The following is an 18190-nucleotide window of genomic DNA, read 5'->3' on the forward strand; positions in this document are numbered from 1 at the left end:
TTGAGGAAAGGAAATTGCACTGCCATCGTGGCGCCTTGCTTCCCCTCCTCCACCTGCCAACATGGCTTTTTTTAGAAGATATGCCAAGTATTTTCTCCTTACTTGTGCAATACCCTTCTCTTCTGAGAGAGAGGTGCAGCTGGAGAATAAGTTAATGGTTCCCAGAGTGACATTCACAGGCCCACTGACAGCAATTCCGGGCCCCAGGACAGAACAGTCAGTGGGTCCCTAGCTTGCGCAGACACAGTCTACCTGACATTTTGCGTGGTGCTGTGCTAACTGGTGCCCGGCAAGATGCTGCTTGCTGCACTGCTGGGTGTGCTCTTCTGGCACAGCCAGGACTTCTTTGTGCCCACCCAGCTGCCTTCACTGTTGCCGGGACCACCCCACGCACGCCTAGGAGCCCTGCTATAGGTGACTAGTGGGAGGGACACAAAAAGGGGCACCAGCTAAGGGGAGATGCGTGACCCCTCCCCATGACCCCCCCTCATGACTCCTCCAAGCCTGGGGCCCCTGCACTCTCCCCATCCCCTCCTTCCCATCTCATGTTACCTGGGCGGGGGGCTCTATCCTCTTGCTGCGCCAGCCCGGCTCTCCCTGTCTGTTCAGCTGCTTTTCTGGCAGCCAGGCTCCGGAGCCACTCCCAGATGCTGCCCGGTTCAGCACAGCAGTTGCCTGGGAGAGTGCTTGGCTGCAGCAGCAGCAGGCCACCCCGCCCAGGCTCAGCTTCTCTAGGGACAGTGGCCTAGCGAGCCAGAGCCCACCCCGGCATGCTTAGAGTTTGCTCCTGTCCCCAGAAGCTGAGCCTGGGCAGGGAGAGGGCTGCCTTGCCCAGACTCAGCTTCCCAGGACAGGAGCTGACTTTGAGCCCTCCCTGGCATACTCCGGCTCGCTTGGCCACTGTCCCTAGAGCCTCAGGGCAGTGTGTCTGGAAGAGGAGAGGCTCTCGCCCCACCCCTTATTTTCCCCAGCCAAGGCTGGCTACTGGGTCGAGGGCCCTGAGCAGGTGTCTCGGGAGGGCAAGCGGCTGACCCTTCCTGTCCATCTCCCCCCATGGTGTTGCCTCTGAACCCTGCGGCGGTGGCTGGGGGTCCCCCGGCCCTTTTAAATGGGCAGTTGCCTGCCCCCTCCCCCATCGGTGGGCCCAGACATTCAGTTGTGTGTATGACCACCTTTTCAGAAAGGTGCATGGTGTACCCAGTAACTGTTTCCAGCTTTGCTGCTAAATGACTTCCTACTCACCCAAATACCCTTGGAACACCTATGGCATAGATTTGGTGCAAGAGGCTTTCACATGCTTTGAGGTTGGGGCAAGAGGAACGGTGGGTTCCACTTCTCCATGGCTTTTGGGACTCTTCCAATAATGCCTTTCTTTGTTCCCTTTTGTACCACTCGTTGCAGGAACATGTAAGACAGTGGCTCTCAACCTTTCCAGACCACTGTACCCCTTTCAGTAGTCTGATTTGTCTTGTGTACCCCCAAGTTTCACCTCACTTAAACTACTTGCTTACAAAATCAGACCTAAAAATACAAAATGGTCACAGCACACTTACTGAAAAATTGCTTGCTTTCTCATTTTTACTATACAATTATAAAATATATTAACTGGACTATAAACATTATACTTCAGTGTATGGTATATAGAGTAGTATAAACAAGTCATTGTCTGTATGAAATTTTAATTTGTACTGATTGTACTAGTGTTTTTTATGTGGCCTGCTGTAAAACTGGGCAAATATCTAGATGAGTTGATGTACCTCCTGGAAGACTGCTGTGTACCCCCAGGACTACATGTACCCCTAGTTGAGAACTACTGGGGTAAGACATAGCTTTGTGCTTAGCTCTAAGCATAGCTCTGATGTTTGCAGTTTCTAACTGCAACAAAGTATGTTCAGAGTAGCATATTCTTCCTTTGATGCAAATTCCTAACTTTCGTTAGTATTAATTTATATGTGTGTGTGCACTTAGGGGAGAATGCCTTGTGGTTTCAAATAAAGAATTAGAAACTTCATTAGTTTCTTAAATGTTTTTGAATGGTGAGGAACTGGAATGATTTCATAGTCATAATACTCAAATTTGAGAGAGTACTGCTTGCACATTTCCCACTGTTGCTGACACCCTCAGCCCTACCAAGGCTGGCAACATTGCCAATAATAATTGCAGACATGGCGATTAGATCTCCTCTGAGAACGGTTAGATGGCACAGTTCTTAAAACACTGGTGATAGGCTGCGGTCAATCTATGCTAGTTTCCTAACTTGGTAATGCTGTTTGCTCTTAGCTGTGGTGAGATGTTTTTGCAAAATTTCTCTAAGCAGATGAGGTCTGAGGTTGCCTATGCCCATGAAAGCAGATGAAGCCTTTGGGGCCTGGAAAATTGCTAACTTGGCCTTCCCTTGAACAAAGTTTATGTGCTCCTGGTTTAAATGATTAACCCTTCATGGTGTACAGTTTAAATGTTCTTTATCTTTTTCTCCTTAGAACCCCCATAATCACCCCTTGAGAAAAGCAAAGCTTTTCTGAAATGGTGTGTTTACTATGATACAAACAAAAATAATTAAGACAGTTTAACAAATTGCATTTGTGATGTATTGCATTTGTCACGTAATGATTTCATAGATGGATGTATGATTAATAATCTAGCATTTTTATAAGTGTATTTGGAAGGATTTCCATACGGGGGCCAGCTATGCAGCTGTAGTATTGTAGTGTAGATACTTCCTACAGTGAGTGAAGGGTTTCTTCTGTTGTGCTAGCTCAGGGGTAGGCAACCCATGGCACGCATGCCAGAGGCGGCACGCAAGTTGATTTTCAGTGGCACTCTTACTGCCTAGGTCCTGGCCACCAGTCTGGGAGGCTCTGCATTTTAATTTAATTTTAAATGAAGCTTCTTAAACTTTTTAAAAACCTTATTTACTTAAATTACATGCAACAATAGTTTAGTAGTTATAAGACTTATAGAAAGAGACCTTCTAAAAACATTAAAATGTATTACTGGCACGCAAACTCTTAAATTAGAGTGAATAAATGAAGACTTGGCACACCACTTATGAAAGGTTGCCGACCTCTGCGCTAGGTAATCCAGCTCCTTTAGCGTTCTTCCATTGATCTAGCTGCATCCACACTGGAGCTTAGATCTGCTAAGCTATGGCACTCAAGAGAGCAGTGTAGCTAAGCCAATCAAAATGTTAAGGCCTAAATGACTTCTGTTGCAACTCAAGTCATCTTGGTAAAATAAAATCACATCACATGACTCGTGAACAAAATTCTTTCACTGTTAGGGTACAATGAGCAGGGTGGATTGATTTAATCACCAATTTTAATCATGACTGAAACTAGCAAGCAGGAAACCTTGATTTAAATAATCGATTGAAATCTTGTTTTTCATTTGTACTTATTCTTTTCCTAAAAGGAGATGATTCTCCTGTGTTGGTAACCACTAAAACGTGTTGATTGGCAACTAACTATAGCCTTGCCCCAAATTCAGTGTGTCACTATTTCTATATACATTTATTTAAGCAATTATATAGCTTAATTTACATTTATTTAGTTTCATAATAAAGGTAAAAATTAAGGTTAGAAAATAATGATGCATTTGTTAGTTACTGAACGATTGTTTTATTTAAATTTATGATTTATGTCAAGTTCTATTCATATGGGAACTCAAAATCAATTAAAATGCACAAAAACAGCATCAGTGTTAGCAAATAAAGCTATTTTAAATGTGCTAGATACATAAGAAAATAAAGTTTATCAAAACCATGTTTTGCATTTAAAACTAACTTACTAGACAAAGAAAATAGTGAGTGAATGGAGCTGATTTGTTTCTGGTCACCATCAGTGTTCCTTTTAATTTTTTATGTCCGTGTGCAGAATGAATTTTATTGCACCAATGTGGAAGTGATGTGTAATACATCAGCTTCATATTCGTGCACATAACAAAATTCATGTGGTGGGGTGGGGCTGAGAGATTTGGAGTGTGGAAGGGGGCAGAGGGTTTGGGTGCAGGGAGGGTGAGGGCTCTGGCTAGGGGGTGAAGGCTCTGGGGTGGGGTCAGAGATGAGTGGTTTGGGGTCCGGGAGGAGGTTCAGGGCTGGGGCAGAGATGTGGGAGGGTGAGGGCTTCGGCTGGGGGTGCGGGCTCTAGGGTAGGGCCAGGGATGAAGGGTTTGGGGTACAGGCTGCAGGGGGAGAGAGGACTCCCTGCAGCAGCTCGGGGCCGGGGCAGAGTTCCTCTCCCTGGCTGTGGCAGCTCTGGCTGGACTGGGCCGAGGGAGGGGCTCCTCTCCCTGGCAGCTCCAGTGGGCCTGGGCTGGGCTGAGGGAGGAGCTCCTCAGCCCCAGCCAGGGCAAATCCAGGGCAGTTCCGTGCTGGGGCTGGTGGGGTGGGGCGCCTCTACCCCGGTCGCTGCAGGCCCATGCTGGGGCTGGGCAGGCTGGGAGGGGTGCCTCTCCCGGCCTCGGCCCCTGTTTTGGGCTTACTGGCAGCTGCGCGGCCGCACAGCTTAGAGGGAATTTAGGTCACCACATCCTTCTAGATTTTTAGAAAGAGTAGATCTCATCCTCTCATGCTTAGTTTTGATTAATAGATTGGAAGAGGAAAAAGCAGGAAAGTTTTTTGTTTTCGACTCCTATTCAGTTTCTTAACTTTGAATCAACTGGTCATTGAACTGAAATAATTGAGTAAACTGAAATGAAGAAGGTATCTCTCTGTATATGCACAAGAGGCTACTGCTGTCAGAAGCTGGTTTAGCATTTCAACAAACTCTGTTTCCAGGTGCTTAGCCTGTGACTTCCAGTGGTTTGGCTTTCTTCAGTAGCAAATGTACTGTTTAATACAATTTTGTGTATTTAATCATAATAAGTTTAGGCTTTAAGTTGTTATAACTTAAAATTTAATTTAAAATTTTTTAAAAAACTTTAAAAAATTTATATCTGATTTTAAATAAAAAAAAAGTTTTATTTTGTTTCTTATAGATTTGTATCCACCCTGACAATCCAGTAGTCTGTATTCTCTACTAGTTGGTATAAACTACAATGTAATATGTTGGCTACAAGGAAGAATTCCTAGCAGAATCAGTGGCATATATTTTTGCATGAACACTTCCCTCTAGGCCTGAGTAAAATTCAGCAACACTTGGCTTGAGTTACCTTATTTATGGATCAGTTGTTTGTTTTTTAAGTTGCATGAATTAAAGATACAGAAAACATGATCTGATTCCTTCTGATGCCATTGTAAAAGTGATAATGCTTCATATGTCAGTGAGGCTGTGTTATCTTAAGAAGTTTTAAGCTTTGAATCGCTTATATACAATACTTACCGCTGGTCTCAGCGTTACCTTAACATCCGCCTGTGTAGTGCATCAACTAGCAGAAAGTCAATGTTTTTTTGTGAAGTAAAGGCAGCTGGAGACAACATTATGTTGTAATGGCAGCAAGGCAGACTGGATTGCCTCTTTAGGTCACATGGGCTGCTGCTGAGCTATGGATAATTGCAGTAATGTTGTGAGGTCATGTAAAGTTGAGGTTGAATTAATGCCTTTTAAACCCAATCTTTTGCAATTTGTAATGATTACAAGAAGTGGTATCTGTCCAGAATTTTTGGCAGAGTATGTTTAAATATTCAGAGATAACATGAATTTTACATCTTGGTTAAAAACAGGAACATTTGGGATTTGTAGGGTAAGAGTCTTGAAAAAGCTACCAGATTTCTACTAGCAGGAGTGTCATAGCATGAATTTCCCTAAGCTTAATTACCAGCTTAGATTTTGATAGGCTGCCACCACCCAAAAATATAGTGTTTTGGGGCACTCTGACCTCCCCAACTTCCCCTGGGGACCCCAAGAACCCAGATCCCTTGGGTTCTTAAAACAAGGAGAAATAAACCATTCCCCCACCTTCCCCCTCTCAGAACTTCCCTCCCTGGGCTATCCTGAGATACTGATCTAACCCCTTAAATCACCATACAGAGAAGCATCTCCCTTCCCTTTCACAAAGAGGCAAACAGTTTCAGGGAAAACAGAGAGAGATTTTCTCTCTTCCTCCTCCTGTCTCCCCCACCAGTCCTGGTGAGTTATCCCAGTCCCCTGGGATAAAACAAGGGAAACAAGAAAACAATCAATCAGGTTCTCTAAAAAGAAATCTTTTAATAAAAGAAAGGAAAAAGTAAAGAATTATCTCTGTAACTTCAAGATGTAAATATTACAGGGTCTTATAGCTTACAGACACCAGAAAGAGACTTTCCCGCCAGTACCAATACAAATCAAAATATTCCCAGCAACTACACATATAAAAGTTAACCAGCCAGATCCACAAATACAAATAGTGTAAAACAATTAAAAAGCCTAAACCGCCTGTTTTACTTACTATATGAAAAGAAACTTAGAGAGCCTGTAGTAATGTCTGGTCTCTCTCAGACCCCCCCGGGAGAGGAAAAAAGAACTCACACCCAAACTTCCCTCCACCCGAATTTAAAAGTATCTTGTCTTCTGATAGATCTTCTGGTCAGGTGTCCAGTTTCCTGCTTGTAACCCTTTACAGGTATAAGAGACATTAATCCTTAACACTCTGTTTATGACAAGGAGGCATAAACTAACTCTCCAGAGGTAGCTATGAAAGATGGCAGTGGAACAGCCCCACCAGTAAGATCTAAGGGGAACACGGATGAGAATCCCCCATCCCACTAGCTGGGGTACCAGAATGAGGCAGAGGTGGTTCAGCTTTTATCCCTGGATCTTGCCTGGGGACTCCATCTTTGTGTCATAGTATATCTAGAAGATGCACGATACATTTGGAATTTCGTAATCATTCTCTCTTTGCTGGATATGGTAAGGAACTTTTTATTTCTAGCTGCTGTGAGGAAAGGACATGAAAGAGGCCTCTCTTATACTAACCTTCTAGTTATTTTTCTCCCCACCTGCTACTATTGGAAAAATCAAATTTGCATGAAATTGATGCAATTCGTGACAATTTCACTTCTTACTATAGTGTTATGAATAACAGAGTGAAATGATAGGGTCTTATTTTCAATTTGTTGTCACTCAGCAAAACTATGAGCAACAGCAGGAGTCCTGCAGACTGAGGAAATCCACATTGCATCAGTTAATCTTTGAAATTTGAAGTGAATAGATATATTTACATTCCAGCTAAAAACTTACATTTTTTTCAGGCTCTCATGCTCAGGAAAGCTTCGCACTGGTAGCTTGACAGAGTGGACTTTTCAAGCTGTGTGAGAGAGAAGGAGGTAAATACTTCATCTCATTTTTATGACTATCAAGTTTAGCAGTGAAGCTGTAGCTTTAAAACTGTTTGCAAGTAGAAATAAAATATGTGGGCCTGTAAAAGATTCTAGACTTTAAACAATGTAAGTACTTAAATATTATTGAAAATCAGGTTCATTGTGGGGCAGGTTTTCCCATGGTTTTGTTTTGTTTTTTTAATTATTAATTACTGTACTATATCCCATATGTCAAATTACCGTATATACTTGTTCATTAGCCTGTTCATTTATAAGCTTATCCCCCAAGATGGATAAATAAAAATATCAAAAATGATATGACCCTTTCATAAACCGACCCTGCATTTCAGGAGTTGGAAAACTTTGGCTCCCAGCCCGTCAAGGTAAGCCGCTGGCGGTTTGTGACGTTTTGTTTACCTGGAGCATTCATAGACACGGTAACCCTTATCTCCCAGTGGCCATGGTTTGCCATTCCCAGCCCACGGGAGCTGCGGGAAGTGGTGTGCCACTTCTCGCAACTCCCATTGGCTGGGAATGGTGAACCGCGGCCACAGGGAGCTGAGGGGCTCCATGCGTGCAGACATTCCAGGTAAACAAAATGACAGTGCATTTGATATTCAATTCAGTGATTCCATAGAGTTTGGAGTCATCAAATTTTGGTGTAGACCCATTTATAAGCCAACTCCCGCTTTTTGACGTGTCACCTTTTTACCGAAAATATTCGGCTTATGAACGAGTATATACGGTAAGTGGAATATATGCAAAAAATCAATCTATTTTACTCTTCATGTTTCAAGATTCACTTGTGGTTCTTTTGTTTGTTACCATGTTTCAAGTTATAATGTGTTTTTTGATATTTTTGTGGTGGTCTTTTTTTTGGGGGGGGAATGGTGGTCGTGTGGGTGTGTAATATATATAAATATAAATATAAATTTCGACCCAGATGTGAATATTTTCTTCCAAGGACAGGAAATTGCTTGGTTCAGCGTATGTTACTGTTCATCTTTCCTAGCGCTAGCTTGGATGGTGTAGGTTATAGAAAATGGACACAGGGTGCAGTTGAATCTCTAAGGCAAACTTTTCATTTCGAATGCAATTCAGTATCCTCTTATGGTGATACCATGGGCTCAGAGTTTATTGTGGAAAAGGGACCTGGTTATTGCTTCTTTCACAGAAATACTACTACTCCTTGGCCCCTCTGTTTTCCCCACTCCCCTCCCCCAGATGCTTCCTGACTTAACACAAGTGTTCCATTCTGGAACACCTTGCATAAGTTGAATTTTGCGTAAGTGAGGAATGTATCTCTGACTATTATGTGCCTCTCCCCCCCCCCCAAAAAAAAAACCCCAAAAAAACAACAAACGCACGCTTATGGAACTTTTCCTGTAAGTGCAGATTTCCGTAAGTCAGGTTTGTGTAACCTGGGTAGTGTCTGTATAGTTATTCTATTATTTTATTATATTAAAATTGTTACAGTTTCCTATGTCCTTCATATTAAAGGAAGAAAGTGAAGGAGGAAAAGGTTTTGACTTTGACTAACCTTATGGAGTTTTATTTGTCTTATATTTATCTACTGTACATGACAAGCTTGATCGGCACTGAAAATGTGACCTCTCCCATCCACAGCCCCTAGTTGCTGTTCAGCACCTAGTATTCCAGAATATTGGTTGAATCTTACAAATATAAAAAAGGTAGACATTACTGTGATAACACATTTCAGTATATTAAACCATGTGTGAAATCCTGGCCTCGCTTAAGTCCATGTCAAAACTCCATTGATTTTGTGAGGTACAGATTTCACTCTGTAACTTTTTATAACTAATGTACTTTTTCCAGTCTCCAGTATTTCCATGAATTCTTATTTTATTCCCTTATTTTTTCTGGTACGGGTGGTGTGTCATTCAGTGCTCCAGTTTGGAAAGTGGGTGGTTGTGTAATCTTAGTGAGTGTGGGGTAGTTTTTTTGGTTTTTGTTTGTTTGTTTTTATAGGTACCTGCCATTTGGTACACTCTAAAAGCAAAATATTTTCTTAAAAGTATATTGAGTAAAGTCCAGCCCCAGGCCCTGCACCTGCCTTGGGCAGGGGGCCAAGGTGCCTGAGAACAGCCCCCCAGCCCTTGTCCCTACCCCGCAGGCTATGCTGCCCAAGGCATGTGGCGGGTCCAGGGCTCTCCAAAGTGGCCCGGCTCTCTAGGCAGCTCTGCTCTTACCATGGCCTGACTTCTGGCCAAGCCAGGGGGTGGAGCCTTGTGGGAAGGGGAGGAGCAGGGGGTGGGGCCCCACGGTAGGGGTGAGGATATGGAGTTGCAAATGTTCATTGTGCCCAGGGCCCCAGTGTAGCTTAATCCACCCCTGAAATCACTGTATCCTCAAATACAGTGGAGCCTTTCAATTTTGTTCCAAGAATTGGAGCCTGTTGTCTAGGTCTTCAGCCATTGGTATTTGAACTTTAGTAATGAAAGATCTGTGAACTGGAAAAGGGACTAGTCTTTTCCCATGCTAAACTAAGATGCATCTTTTCTTCTGGAAATTAAACAGGCTAATTCATGTAAACTTGAGGCACCTAAATTTGTCCATTTTCCAGGACCCTGCTTTTTGAGGTTTCCGATCCAAAACTTACCTTTAAACCTGTCTGATTTGGAGAGTCCTGTTTATTTTATAAACATCCTTTAAAATCTCCTCCTTTATCAAAAGAAAATTATAGCATTTGGCTTTTTGTAGACCTTATTCAAACACTGAGTATTTTGTGGTTATCCTTCTGTCTCTGCTGCAGCACGGAGTTAGTAAAATGGGGTCCAATCAATAATTATGTTGATGCAGAAACAAAGATTTTTGCAAGACACTTGGCTTTTAAATTTTGTGTTGTACACAGTGTCAAGCACATGATATAACAGAAAAGAAGGCATTGGATGGTGTAGCTCATCTCCCTCTAATGTGGGCTTGTTCACTACAATGTTATTTCAGTCCTTGGTACCTGCTTCTAGTTTTGGAGGTCTGCTGGACTCTACTGTTGCTTGCTCTTAAAAGTATGCTAAAAGGCTCATCTGTTTTTGGCCAACTTAACTCCAGACACTTGGGGCCCATCTATGTGAGCTTCCAGCCTGTTTTCCTCCCCACAAAAAAATCAACAAAAAATCCCCCCAAACCCTCTCCTCCCCCCAAATGAAAAAGTGCGCACAAACAAAAAAAAAAATGTTGGAAATTCAATTCTTTGGTTGGTGAAGGGATTTGTTTCCTGGCTTCTGGATTTCCCTCTGTGCCATGTTCTTTGGTTTTGTGTGGCTGAGTACTTTGTCTTGTTCCTCCCCCAGTACCCCCTTCTGGTCAGTTGCCTAGTGATAAACAATTTGCAAATGGGTCAAAGGAAAATACCAAATTGGACATTTTGTAAGTCATAATGTTGAGGACTTCATTTGCTTGTAAACAAGCAACCTTTGTATTATAATAGCATGGAGAGGCCCCAGTTAGAGTTCAGGGCCTATTGTCTTAAGTACTGCAGTGCAGTTTACAATCTTGTTTTATGACCAGTCTTACCAGGATATGAGACACGTAGGGGGGAGGGGAAGTTGTAACTGGTGTTAGTGTTACCTGTAATACCCTCCCCTCAGGATAACTACATCTGAGCAATTCAAGAAGCTAAGCATAAACCAAGCCTTTTATTGTGGGCATTTGATAGCACTTTGAATAGTGACAGTTTTACTGTTTTGCTGCTGCAGTGTTTTAGTAGCAGCACCAGAACTTAGATGGAAGAGACAGCGGGGTGGGCAGAAGTGTGCAAAGCCTGATGGGAGGAAGGGATAGATTGCAAAAAACCTGAACATCCTTGCCCCAGCTGAGGTCTCTCCCTGCTCCATCCTCCCCTCCCTCTGTTGCTCAGTCTCGCTCCCTTTCGTCAGGCTGGGGCAGAGGGTTGGGATGTAGGGGAAGGGGGTGAGGGCTCCGGCTAGGGGTTGCAGGCTCTGAGGTGGGGCTGGGGATGAGGCATTTGGGGTGCAGGAGGGGGCTCTGGGGGAGCAGGGGGTTGGGATGCGGTGGCGGGGGAGGGTGCTGGTTGGAGGTGCAGGCTCTAGGCTGGAACAAAAATGAGGGGTTCAGAGTGCGGGAGGGGGCTTAGGGCTGGGGTTTGGGTGCAGGAGGGGGTGTGAGCTCCATGAGGGAGTTTAGGTGTTGGAGGGAGCTCAGGTACTGGGGTAGGGTGTGGGGTGCGGGCTCCAGGAGGGAGTTTAGGTGTTGGAGGGAGCTCAGGTACTGGGGCAGGATGTGGGGTGTGGGAGGGAGTGAGGGGTGCGGGCTCTGGGCAGTGCTTACCTTGGGTGGCTCCCAGAAGCGGTGACATGTCCCTCTGCCTCCTAGGCTTGTTGTACAGACAAAACTACACAGGATCGTTTTAGGGGTCAATACAAAGATGCCACATTTATTATGATCTATAACTACTAGCAAATACCTTAATACTTATACACATACACTCACACACACACACACACCCCAAATGTTCTGCAGCTGCTGGATAGTTACCAGTCCCGATTGTAGCTTGAGTTCGCGGCTTGAATTTGCAGCTGGGGATCGTAGCTCGTGGCAGCTAACTGGCCAGGAAAGCTGGGCACGAGGAGGAGCCGGGCCTCTGTCGGGTGCGCACTGATGCCCCTCGATGTTGATAGCAGAACGTTACCCAAAGTCTCTCATCTCACCCTTCTTTTTTTATAGGCTTTTAGTTTGGATTCAAAATCTATAGGTCTTGCTGTGTCACGCTGCCTCCGGGTTTGGTGACTGATCACCCATCAATTACAGGCGTGACTTTCAGCCTTGAACCTGGCTTTGATCTTCCTTCTGTCTGTTTCTTTTGTCCTTTTCTTTTTAGGGTGGATGCTTCTTACTTTGTTTAGGGCTGTTGTCTAGGTCTTCAGCCATTGGTATTTGAACTTTATCTCATCAGGACAGGCTGGCGGTGGAGGTTAATTCTATCACCCATACATACATGCCTCATTCACACATCTAAACTAAACTATAAGATTACAGCAGGGTTTGCAGAAATGAAGGTGGAGGAAGCTTTTACAGAATGGAGCAAGCGTTTTAAAATGGGGTTTGAATTACAATATGGCAAACAGTGAACAGAAGTTACAATGTAGGCAAGTGTAATAAATGGTGAACAGAAATTACATTAATAAAGTGAACAATTAAAAACAATGTCATTTATCAGTTCTACACGCTGAGGCATGCAGCCAGGGGCCTCTGTGCACTGCCCCCACCCGCAGGCACCGCCCCTACAGGTCCCATTGGCTGGGTTCCCAGAGCCGCTAGCATCCCTTTTCAACCAGGCATTCCAGTTGAAAACTGGACGCCTGGCAACCCTAAGAATGGAGGAACTCCTGAGCATGTTTCTTGGTGCTCTTGAGCTTGTGTGAAAGACCCTTCTAAGCATCAGTTGGATTCAGGGGAAAAAAACGTTAATTGTTTTAAAGAATTTTTAAAGGAATTTAAAAAACCCACTGAGGACATACTATTTAAAGAGTCCTCGATTGGAAAACATATCTTTTTTAAATTATCTGGGTTGATGCTGTCTCTTTAAGTTGGCATTTTCCTCTCCATGCTACTTGTGGGTTTTGAGCAGTGGGAGTTCTCTGCCAGAGACTGTATTGAAGGGGGTCAGAAGAGGACTGTATTGTATTCGAGGAGGCCAGAAGAGGACTGCAGGACAGAAAGCCAGCTGATGGCTCAGAGCGTGGTATGAATCTGATGGAATCAGCTAGTTTTGAGGTCCAAACCTTTGCTGGAACGCAGAAGTGATGTGAGGGGATGGGGAACTGTCCGCTCTTCTACATGATGGAAAATTGACACACAGATTTGCAACCCCTCTCTTCAAAAAAACAAAAAAAACAAAAAAACCTTTCTGAAACAGAAGAATAATTTTAATACATTGCTTCTAGTGGATACAAATTAACAGGTTCCTTGTTTTAATTTATTTTGGTCTTCTAGGGCAGTGGCTCTCAATCTTTCCAGACCACTGTACCCTTTCAGGAGTCTGATTTATCTTGTGTATCTCCAAGTTTCACCTTACTTAAAAACTTCTTGCTTACAAAATCAGACCTAAAAATACTAATCTGTCACAGTACACTGTTACTGAAAAATTGCTTACTTATTTTTGCCATATAATTCTGAAATAAATACATTGGAATATAAATATTGTATAAATATTGTATAAAGCATTGTCATTGTCTATAAAGTCATTGGACATTAGGAAAAAGTTTCTAACTGTCAGGGTAGTTAAACACTGGAATAGATTGCCTAGGGAAGTTGTGGAATCTCCATCTCTGGAGATATTTAAGAGTAGGTTAGATAAATGTCTATTAGGGATGGTCTAGACAATATTTGGTCCTGCCATGAGGGCAGGGGACTGGACTCGATGACCTCTCGAGGTCCCTTCCAGTCCCAGAGTCTATGAATCTACGAACAGCAACATCACTAGCAATACAGCAGACTCCAAGATCTAAATACCTATATAGTCAGTTAAACACAACTTGTAAAACTGTCTGTAATAGTGTTGTTTAATAATTCCATGGTTAATATTACAGGTGGCATACAGAATAAATAGAACAGAATATGACTTCCAACAGGACATGGCCCCTAGATAATGTATGGCTGGAAGGAACCTTGAAGTCCAGCCCCCTGCTCTGAAGCAGGGACCAGGTAAACCTAGACCATCCCTGACAGGTGTTTGTGCAACCAGTTCTTAAAATCGTCCACTGACGAAGATTCCACAACTTCCCTTGGAACCATATTCCAGAGTTTAACTACCCTTATAGTTAGACAGTTTTCCTAATATCAGACATAAATCTCCCTTGGTGCTGATGAAGCCCATTACTACTTCTCCTATCTTCAGTAGATATGGAAAATAATTGATTCCCATCCTCTTTATAACAGCCCTTAACACATCTGAAGTCTGTTATCAAGTCCCCCCCCTCCAGTCTTCTTTGTCAAACCTAAACGTACCCAGCTTTTCAACCTTTCTTCATAGGTCAGGCTTTCTAAACTTTTTATCATTTTTGGTTCTCTCCTCTGGACTCTAATTTGTCTCCATCTTGCTAAGGTGTGGTGCCCAGAATTAGACATAGTATTCCAGCTGATGCTTCATCCGTGCTGAGTAGAGTGGGACAATTACCACCTGTGTCTTAAATACAACACTCATGTTAATACACTCCAGAATGAGATCAGCCTTTTTTGTAACTGCATCACATTAACTTATATTCGATCTGTATTCCACTGTAATCCCCCAGATCAATTACAGCACTACTACCACTTAACCAGTTATTTCCCATTTGGTAGTTGTGCATTTGTCCTCCTTAAGCAAAGTACTTTTCTTTATTGAATTCAGACCAATTCCCCAATTTTGTCAAGGTCCTTTTCAATTCTAGTCCTGTCCTCCAATGTGCTAGCAGCCCCTCCCAGTTGGTGGTATCTGCAAATTTTATAAGCATATTCTTCACTTTGTTATTCAAGTCATTTAATGAAAATATTGAATAGTGGCTATCCCAGGACTGACCCCTGTGGGACCTCACTATATACATCCTCCTAGTTTGACAGCAAACCATTGATAATTACTCTTTGAGGATGTTCTTTCAACCAGTTGTGCACTCACCTTACACTAATTTCATCTAGACCACATTTCCCTACTTTGCTTATGAGAATGTCATGCCAGGCTGTGTCAAAAGCCTTACTGAAATCTGTATCCACTAGGCAAGGAACTCTGTCAAAGAAGGAAATTAGGTTGATTTGGCATGATTTGTTTTTTACAAAGCCATCTTGGCTATTCCTTGTAATCCTACTGTTCTCTAGCTGCTTACAACTGATTATTTAATAATTTGTTATAGTATCTTTCCAGGTATTGAAGTTAGGCTGACTGGTCTATAATTCCCCAAGTCATCTTTGTTCCCCTTTTCAAAGATAATGCCTTCTGTCTTAAGGAGACTGTTTGGTATATTCAATGAAAGCAAGAGATCAGAGCCGAAGGGTAACATTTTCAAAAGCATTCAAGTGACTTTAAATCCATTTTCAAAAGTGTCTTAGTCACTTAAATGCTTTTGAAAGTTTTACCCTATGGCTCTGACCTCTTTGAATTCATTGAAGAGAAACACTTGTTCTCCACTTGTAAGGTCACTCCCTTCTTTTCATGTGTCAGTATATTTGTACCTGCATCTGTAATTTTCACTCCATGCATCTGAAGAAGTGGGGTTTTTTTACCCATGAAAGCTTATGCCCAAATAAATCTGTTAGTCTTTAAGGTGCCACTGTTCTCTTCCTTGTTCCCTTAAACTGTCTCCTTTTATTCAGATTAAATGTAGGAAACCGTAGTGATCTCCAAGACAAAGGCACACCCAATGACACTCAAGGATTCAAATGACTTGGTGGGAGTGGTTTCTCGAGGGGCATTGTTTGGGTAAGGGGTTGTGCACAGGAGAGAGAGAGAGAAGAAGCAGAAAAGGAGACACGTACTGAATAAGCAGGTGGTAGCACAACCCTGAGAAAAGATTAAAGAGGAGGTTATGGGGGATGCTGCTTAAAGAGGTTTGGAGCTGAGAGCAAGAAAGTTTCTTCTGCTGTTCTGTTTCCTCCTGTGCTCAGGTAAACAGGACTTTACATACACTCTTTGTAAATGAACAAGATTGCATCAAAAGTAACGGACTCCATCAGTTTCTGCTTCCAACTGGACCAGTCTACAAGATTAGCCCTCGTCCTCTGTCTAAAATCATATTCTGACCTAAATCCATTTTCAAAAGTGACTCATAGACTCATAGACTCTAGGACTGGAAGGGACCTCGAGAGGTCATCGAGTCCAGTCCCCTGCCCTCATGGCAGGACCAAATACTGTCTAGACCATCCCTAATAGACATTTATCTAACCTACTCTTAAATATCTCCAGAGATGGAGATTCCACAACTTCCCTAGGCAATCTATTCCAGTGTTTAACTACCCTGATAGTTAGGAACTTTTTCCTAATGTCCAACCTAAATCTCCCTTGCTGCAGTTTAAGCCCATTGCTTCTTGTTCTATCATTGGAGGCTAAGGTGACAAGTTTTCTCCCTCCTCCTGATGACACCCTTTTAGATACCTGAAAACTGCTATCATGTCCCTTCTCAGTCTTCTCTTTTCCAAACTAAACAAACCCAATTCCTTCAGCCTTCCCTCATAGGTCATGTTCCCAAGACCTTTAATCATTCTTGTTGCTCTTCTCTGGACCTTCTCCAATTTCTCCACATCTTTCTTGAAATGCGGTGCCCAGAACTGGACACAATACTCCAGTTGAGGCCTAACCAGCGCAGAGTAAAGCGGAAGAATGACTTCTCGTGTCTTGTTTACAACACACCTGTTAATGCATCCCAGAATCATGTTTGCTTTTTTTTGCAACAGTATCACACTGTTGACTCATATGAAGCTTGTGGTCTACTATGACCCCTAGATCTCTTTCTGCCATACTCCTTCCTAGACAGTCTCTTCACATTCTGTATGTGTGAAACTGATTGTTCCTTCCTAGGTGGAGCACTTTGCATTTATCTTTATTGAACTTCATCCTGTTTACCTCAGACCATTTCTCCAATTTGTCCAGATCATTTTGAATTTTGACCCTGTCCTCCAAAGCAGTTGCAATCCCTCCCAGTTTGGTATCGTCCGCAAACTTAATAAGCGTACTTTCTATGCCAACATCTAAATCGTTGATGAAGATATTGAACAGAACCGGTCCCAAAACAGACCCCTGCGGAACACCACTTGTTATACCTTTCCAGCAGGATTGGGAGCCATTAACAACTACTCTCTGAGTACGGTTATCCAGCCAGTTATGCACCCACCTTATAGTAGCCCCATCTAAATTGTACTTTCCTAGTTTATCTATAAGAATATCATGCGAGACCGTATCAAATGCCTTACTAAAGTCTAGATATATCACATCCACCGCTTCTCCCTTATCCACAAGGCTCGTTATCCTATCAAAGAACGCTATCAGATTAGTTTGACACGATTTTGTTCTTTACAAATCCATGCTGGCTATTCCCTATCACCTTACCACCTTCCAAGTGTTTGCAGATGATTTCTTTGATTACCTGCTCCATTATCTTCCCTGGCACAGAAGTTAAACTAACTGGTCTGTAGTTTCCTGGGTTGTTTTTATTTCCCTTTTTATAGATGGGCACTATATTTGCCCCCTTCCAGTCTTCTGGAATCTCCCCCGTCTCCCATGATTTCCCGTAGGTTCTTAAGTCATTCTGAGTGCTCTTGAAAATGTTACCCACAGCCTATGTTCAGATGTCATTTGAAATATGATATAGAAGCACGTTTGAACGCTGGCTCATTACTGACTCAGAAGAGTGCAGCCTTTAATGAATCACTGGCCTGGTATTCCTTCAAGACCTGAATTTGCTTTGATCTCTCATCCAATTACTAACCATGTCCAGCCCTGCTTAATTTAGATCATGCCCCATAATGTAATACCATACATGCCATTCTGCTGCTCGTAATCATAACAAGGTAGAAAGATCACTTTAATTACTGAATTCAGGGCTAAAGCCTTGGGCTATGTTGAGCATTTCTCCCAGTGAAATTCATGGGGCTGTGAGAGGTGCACAGCACTCGAGTTGGCTCCAGGTAAGTACTGGGATGTCTCAGTAAAATAAACTAACCTACTTACATTTCTTAGACTTTGTCTACACTGTCATTTCGTCAGCAAAACTTTTGTCATTTGGGGTGTTAAAAAAAATGTCACCCCACCCACCCGGCAACAAAAGTTTTACCAATGAAAAGCACCAGTGTGAACAGCACTCTCCTGCTGACAAAGTTGCTGCCACATGTGAGGGGTGGAAGTTTTTTTTTGTTAGCAGGAGAGCTCTCTGCTGACAAACAGCAGCTACACTCTGCGGAAGTTGTGTGGTGTAGCCATTGGCTACATCTCTAGGAAGAGGATAAAGGTGA

The 18190-nt window shown here is 42.9% G+C and overlaps 1 protein-coding gene across 5 annotated transcripts in view; it reads left to right on the plus strand.

Annotated features, from left to right (window-relative positions):
* FHIP1A (FHF complex subunit HOOK interacting protein 1A) overlaps nt 1-18190 on the plus strand; it is a 147683-nt gene that overhangs the window by 17131 nt on the left and 112362 nt on the right. For 4 of the 5 annotated variants that reach the window (XR_007773447.1, XR_007773448.1, XM_050946270.1 and 1 more), the window contains exon 2: nt 7166-7240. The exons of the other annotated variant lie outside the window; for it this stretch is intronic. The gene's annotated coding sequence lies outside the window, so the exon portion shown is untranslated. The remainder of the gene's footprint in view (nt 1-7165; nt 7241-18190) is intronic. 5 annotated transcript variants of the gene reach the window in all.

Source organism: Gopherus flavomarginatus, chromosome 3 (genome assembly GCF_025201925.1).
Source record: "Gopherus flavomarginatus isolate rGopFla2 chromosome 3, rGopFla2.mat.asm, whole genome shotgun sequence".
Lineage (NCBI taxonomy): Eukaryota > Metazoa > Chordata > Testudines > Testudinidae > Gopherus > Gopherus flavomarginatus.